Raw genomic sequence first — 7,117 nt, forward strand, 5'->3', positions numbered from 1 at the left:
TCTGTGTGTTTTGAGCATGTGTAAGGGTTTATGCTTTCTAGGTAGGATGATACATTGTTAGCAATCAAGAAACGCAAACTATAATGGAAGATGCATAATTATCGATCCAAGTCTAAGAACTTAGTTAATGAACTTGGGCAATAAATCACCTAGTCCCAGTGAACAAAAATGGAATGGAGCAGGTATGCTTTTCCTATTTCCAGCGAAACAAAGGTCTATTTGACATGCTTCTACTTATTGAAATGATGAAGGTCTATTTGACAAGCTTCTGCTTATCCAAATGCACAAGTATTCGTACACGGAAACAATAATGGAAGATGCACAATTGACTAAGTTAAGAACTTAGCTAATGAACTTTTGCAACAAATCATCGAGTGGAAAATCAAGGCTTCAGTCTAGTAGGGTAAATATTACTTTTGTGAAAGAACACATGTTGGCTATTGCCTGAAAATACAGCATGATATAACACTTCTAGATATCAGCTATTGCAAACGGACACCATATTTTGCGTATAAAAACCACTTACCAGTACCAAATGGACACAATATTTTTTTTTTGCATGTAGTTTAATTTTTCATGTAGGCACAGTAACCTTTCAAAATAATGTGTAACCTTTCAAAAATTGTAATATGCAGGAATTGAAATTGTTGGCTAATCCTTTGTATTTAACTCGATCTACTTTCAGATTTTTGAGAAGAATCCTACCAAGATCAAGAACAAAGAGTACCACAACACAACTCTGAATGATGCTATGCAAGAGGGAAAGCACAAAACTGCTATTGTCCCAGAAAGAGGGAGATCGCATCCAAAATCAAGTTCCCCTTGGTGTATGGAACATCCAACCAAGAAGAGATGCTTGCGACACTTAGGATTTTCCTTTTCCATTTTGTTTGTTATATAGATCGCAGTTGGCCATGGGTTCGGGACAATATTGGGGGGGGGACCACCACCAAGTATACTCCAAACTCAAGGGCATGGATGTGGAGGACAACAAAGTTTCACATATATGATGAATGCAATGGATCATGATGGAAAGTAGTTCACTTGCTTGTTTTTTGGAAATGATAAATATGTATTGTTATTTTTATTGGTCTTGACATTGATGAATCTGTATTAGTATTACCATTACAACTACTTTGTTGAACCTGTGAATGTTGCAAGGTATTGGATTATATTTGATGAATGCAATTTATGGCAGTCAAATGTATCGTGTCGTGTCCATATCATATCTTGAAAGATGTGTCTCAAGGTATTTTTTGGAAAATTCGACAGAGTTTCCTTGTTTTTGGTCTAACCCGATGTCACAGCGTCTCACTCAGCAATAGCAACAGAAAAAAGAGCAAAACAGCGGTTAAATTGCAATTGAAACGAACGTTTTAAATCAAGCCGATAGGACAATAAATCATCAAGAAAACCTATGTAGAGAAGTTCCAAGAAGTTGACACCATAGTGATATTTGAATTTCATAATGTACCACTCATTATCTCAAAATATACCACTCTGAAACCAATACAGCAACAAAAATGGAGTACAAACTTGTATCTTTTTAAACAAGCCTTGAAACATTGTCAAATTGAAGCAAAGGCCATGAGCCAAACATCATCATCGTCTACCCTAAGCTATATTACAAGCAAAATAAAAACAAAAGTCCTAAAGTGTCGCTAACATCTCTTCTTGGTTGGACACTCCATACACCAAGCGGAACTTGATTTTGGAGTTGTGGAATTGCTTTGTGGTCTCCCTCTTGCTAGGACAGTAGGAGTTTTAATGATATGGGACAGTAGTAGTTCTGCAAAAAGGAGATCCCCTCTTGCATAACACCATTCAAAGTGGTGTTGCGATACTCCTTGTTCTTAATCTTGGTAGGATTCTTCTAAAAAATCTGAAAGTAGATCAACAAGTGATCAACACATCAAGAATATGCAAACCGTTCAACATCTAGCCAATTGATTGCCAACAATGTATCATCCTACCTAAAAAAAAGGTAAACCCTCACATTAGCATGCTCAGGACACATAGAACAAGGACTTGCAAACAATCAGATAAGAAAACAATCAGATATGATAATCATGTGTAATTATCTTTTTAAGAAAATGCTTAAAAGAGCAAGCAAATAGGGAATACTATTCAGCTCAGTCAGCTTTTCCTTTGTCTGCCCCTATTGTCACTATTTTCCCATTTTAACTATGGTAGTGGAGATGTTATGGCAGCAAAATAAATAGTAGTTCAGACCAAATACCGGACATAGTGATGATAGATCATATATAGAAGCTCATGAATGCTCACTCAGTCAATCAATAATTACCATTCCAATCCAAAACAAACAAAAACAAATAAAAGAACACAGATCCAGACTGACGAAAATTAACATACAGTTTTGTGAAACGAGATGTTATGGCCCGAATGAAGTTGCTATATTTTGTTCTGTTGTATTGTCTAAATTTATTAATTAATTCATTCCAAGCTTCATTCAATTATCTGTCTCGACAAGCTGAATTTTAATAGGTGTTCAGTTCACAAGCTTCACCCAAACGATTTCACTCAAATAGATGCGTGACTTTATCAAAGGATGGAATAAAACTCCAGTTAGCTCTAGATTCTCCTAGTGGTTGATTTTACCATATGGTAAGGTTGGTGCATTGTTATTGCCTGTAGCTACCTTCATTAGGTGTCCCTGACATAGTAAAACAAACAAATGGCAGCCCAGTGTCTATATAAACTGCAACGACCTTAATTTTCGGTAAATAAATTTTTTTTTAAATATTTAAATATTATTTTAATTACTTGAATTTCTTTTAAAATTCTGTTTTTATTTCTAATAATCCAGCATAATTAGATTTGAGATTTATAAAATTATATCTTTTCATTCCGGACAATTTAATCATTTTCTAAAGACAAGTATGCTTGTAGAAGCACTTATATATTTTCTTAGCAAGTTAAATTAAGTCTTAAAATTACATTTCTTGGCTAGAGATCGTACATGGCAAGTAGAATTCGTTTTCAACCGATTAATTGGAGGAACCGAACTACCAATTCACCTAGTTATGATTTCCTAACCCTAGATGGACCTTTTTGATCATCTTTGAGCCTTATGAACCCCTCCCAACCCTAATTGAACCATTAAGCCATTAGGGATAATCATTATACCCCATGACTAGTCATTCAAGCCTATACCTATCTTTTTTATTTCTCTACCCATTGGTTAATAATTGTTAGAGAAATTTTTATTCCTTGGGTAATAGAAGTTAGTCTTGCCAATGAAAGCCTAGATTTGACAAGACAGGTCATATAAGAATTTTGGACCATAGGAAGCCATTATTTTGCTTCCAAAAGAAGTAACCTAGTCTTAACCATTTTTTCTTTTCATTGAGTTGTCACTTGAAAAACCCTCCATAATCAATTCTTTTTTCCTAGACTTAAGACTACCTAGACCTAAAACTATTTAGTCTTACTCATACATATATATAGTCACATGGTATGAGAGAGAGAGAGAGAGAAGGAGAGAGAGGCCAAGAGATAGAGGAGGGAGAGAGAGAGAGAGAGAGGCCGAAAAAGAGGGGGAGAGGAGTGTGGTGTGTGCTTGTGTTTGGTCACTCAATCAAGTCACCTCTTTTAGCCAATCTCAAACTCAAGCCTAAGTACAACTTTACAAACCATTTCTAGTCTTCCTAAGCACAAACCTAGCCAATGATTTTGTTCTTTCTTACAAGCAAGCTTTTCCTAGGACTAGACAAGTCATAAAACCCTTCATGATTACCTAAGTTATGGCCTAGAATGGAAATGACAAGTGAGGAAGGTATGGCATGCTTGATTTGACCAAACAATGGAACAAAATCCATGGGAGAGAGAGAGAGAGAGAGAGAGAGAGAGAGAGAGAGAGAGAATCGGCCATGGGGGGGAGAGAAGGAGCCAAATTTTGCTACAAATAGCACCCCCCCACTCACCATTTAACTCACACATTCACCTATCAACTTCTATCTCTAGAAAATCCTTGTGTTCTTATTTTGTTCTTCTTGTTCTTGAGTTCTTCCTAAGATCTCTAAGAAACTTATCCTAGGCCGCCACCCGACCGCCCTTTCAATTCAAAAGTTTTAGTAGTATTAGTCAAGATTTAGTTTCGAGAGAAACCTTTCTCTTTCGAAGCTACCGGAAGCTTACCATAGAAAGTTATTCCGTTCGACCGCCGACTTACTTTCTATAGCCGCCTTATCGCCAAGAAGAACGGTAGAATATTTCTACTCTATACTCTAAGTATAATCAGAGTTTGTATATTGTTTGTATAATTTGAAAAGCATGAATAAAGATAGCTATTATACTTATTTTGCTAAAGGATATATGAGCATGTTGAATAATCGAACTTTACTTCAATAAACATATGTTGTTTTGAACTTCCCACAAAGGAAGAAATAACGGATTTTGAAAAATAGGAATTTAACGTTTGATTAGAAGTATTCGTATTTTGATCTTTAGGATGGTTATGAGCATGTATACATGAATTGTTTGTATTACTTGTTGTGTGATAAAGCATAATTGATTTTCACTCCAAAGGCGTCCGTACATGTAGCGTTATGCTTTAAGTGGTAATTTGAGCATAATTAGTAATATAGAGTTGGATGATCTTGCTAGTTTAGTTCAAAATTACAATGAATGATTTATGATTACGCATGTGAAAAGTCCTACCGCCGAGTTGTTGCATGAAAACGAGACACAGAAATCGAGAAAGTAGAAACATGACACCTATGGTGTGGTTAATGGAATGATATGATTTACAAAAGAGAAATATTTGGAAACTGCAATGTGGCCGGACTTAGTAGCCCATTGTGAGGAGTGCGTGTGTAAACTATTTTTGAAAACCCAATGGAAATCCGGAGCGGCGGAACCGAGGGATAAATTGTGGTTTGGTTATCCGCGGAAAGGAGCCAACGCAGTTGGTTTAATGATTTTTGAAAACTCACATGGTAACCCGGACCAGCGGAACTATTGTGGGATACTCGGAAATCTAGAGCGGTAGAACCGAGGGTTTTGAATTGTGGATTGGTTATCCGCGGAAAGAAGCCAATGCCAAATTCAATGTTTTTGTGTGCCAATGTTAACCCGGTGCGGCGGAACCATTGTAAGGATACTCGGGAGACCGGAACGGCGGAACCGAGGTTGGGTGTGTTAAAATGATTTTAGAAATGTTGATTTGGTAAGTGATAAATGGAGACACGGTCCACAACAAGTCGCATAGGAGAAATCAAAAAATCATGGACACCAATGTTAGGTTGAATAATGAATGTGGATGTGTTATTTGTGAACTGTTTTGTTAGATATGCAAGTACTTTGTGGAAATCGTTAATTTTATAATCTATTGTTTGTAATTAAAGGGTTAGTGGGTATCGATTATTCTATTGAGCTCCTACAGCTCATGGTGTTACCTTTGGTGACCGTGACATATTATACTGGTGGCAACGCTGGTATAATGTGTCAGACTTTGTAGATGATCAATGTGAGCTGTGCATCTTAGAGGCCTTTGGAGTTGAAAAGTTGGCTAGGATGGAGGAACAGGCGGAGCTGTAATTAGGAACCCTAGTTATCCTCCCTTTTGTAATGAAAGTACTCTTATAAAGGTTGTAATGTAATAATGAGCCAGATTTTATTTAGTTTTCAGTGAAAGTTGCAGACTTAACGTACTCAAAATTAGGGGCATTACATAAACTGACGAAAATTAACATACTCTAGCACAAGATCATGCTATAGTTTCTAGAAGCAAATTTTGAAGTATGGATAATGTGCACCAAGAACATAAAAGCTTAAACGGAAATAGATTCAAAGAAACTTGAACCCATGACCTTTCCCTTGCAGAAACAGAACACAACTTGATAACAAAAGACATAAAAATTCAGAAATATGCTCACAATGAGGTGAGATCAAAGACTTGCAAACATTCAGATGAGAAAACATAAATTATAGAAATATGAATAGAGAATAAAATGCACCAAAACTGAACAACCAAAACTGTGTATCATATATTTAAAGAGCTCTATTGGGGCTATGTTATAGATGGAAATCATGGAATTTATCATGGAAATCCTCTCGCGTCTTGTAAGCAAGCATGTAACTGTACATAAACCATTGTTATTAACTGTGTGTTGCTCTCCAAAGGCCAGGCTTATTAAACAACTGATTGAATATGCTACTACAGATTTAGGAATACCTGAAGTTGTGGGTAGGATTCTTGAAGTGTGCCCATTTAACCTCAGTCTTTTAGTGAATTCGGAACCCTAATTTTTTGTGCAAAAATCCCTAATATATACGAATTGAAATTGGAACCCTAGTTCAATCGATACCAGCGTTCGAGATCAAGAGAGATACCTTCATTGGCGTATGGCGGCCGTGGTGGTCGAGACCTTCGTGTGCGTTCGAAATCAATACTAGTGATTGTGATTCGAAGCTCGTTGGCGTACGGCGGTGGACAACGATCTGGAGGCGAGGCATCTTCTTCGTTGGTGTCATCGGCGGTGGTGGTCATCGGTGGGTTGGGTTGGTTGTGGTGTCTTCCCCCTCTTCTTCTTCTTCTTCTTCTTCTTCTTCTCTCTCTCTCTCTCTCTCTCTAGGTCTACTGGTTTGGGACGGGCGTCTGATTTTGAGATTTTGGATTTTTTGCTCTTTTTTTTTTTAGGGACACCCCAAAACGACATCGTTTTGGGGCATGTAGTGGATGGTGTTGTGGATCATGTAGTGTACGTAGCATTCCTCCGAATGATATGGAAGTATCGGGTTCCGACATACTTGCATACGTACCGTTATATTGCTTGTGAAAAGATGTTGACAGTGGCAGAGCATTAATTAGTGTTATTTTCTTATAATCGGATGTTTGGGCCAGCTCTCGCTCACCTCAAGTAATTCTGGAGCCCTAAAATTAACGACCGGACAAACCCTTTAAAGCTACCAAAGTTTGAAATGTTTAACCTCTGTGAAATTCAAATGTACAATCTCAAAAAGGACAAACGCTTATTTAATTTCTCATGTCACCTTAGCCAAACCCCATAGGCTTAAGACCATTAGTATTATTGCATGTTGTTCATGAAAATACGAAAACAAATGGTAAGTGTAAAGTCGGGAAAGACGATTGATA

General features: G+C 37.1%; 1 long non-coding RNA gene across 1 annotated transcript; it reads right to left on the minus strand.

Moving 5' to 3' along the window:
- Window positions 1–1,391: 1,391 nt before the first annotated feature.
- Window positions 1,392–6,553, minus strand: LOC131336139 (uncharacterized). Its single transcript, XR_009202750.1, has 3 exons — window positions 6,355–6,553; window positions 1,514–1,882; window positions 1,392–1,476 (listed from the first exon to the last, which is right to left on the minus strand). It is a non-coding gene; the product is annotated as an uncharacterized LOC131336139 (long non-coding RNA).
- Between the last annotated feature and the right edge of the window lie 564 nt (window positions 6,554–7,117).

This window comes from Rhododendron vialii, chromosome 8a, assembly GCF_030253575.1.
Source record: "Rhododendron vialii isolate Sample 1 chromosome 8a, ASM3025357v1".
NCBI lineage: Eukaryota > Viridiplantae > Streptophyta > Magnoliopsida > Ericales > Ericaceae > Rhododendron > Rhododendron vialii.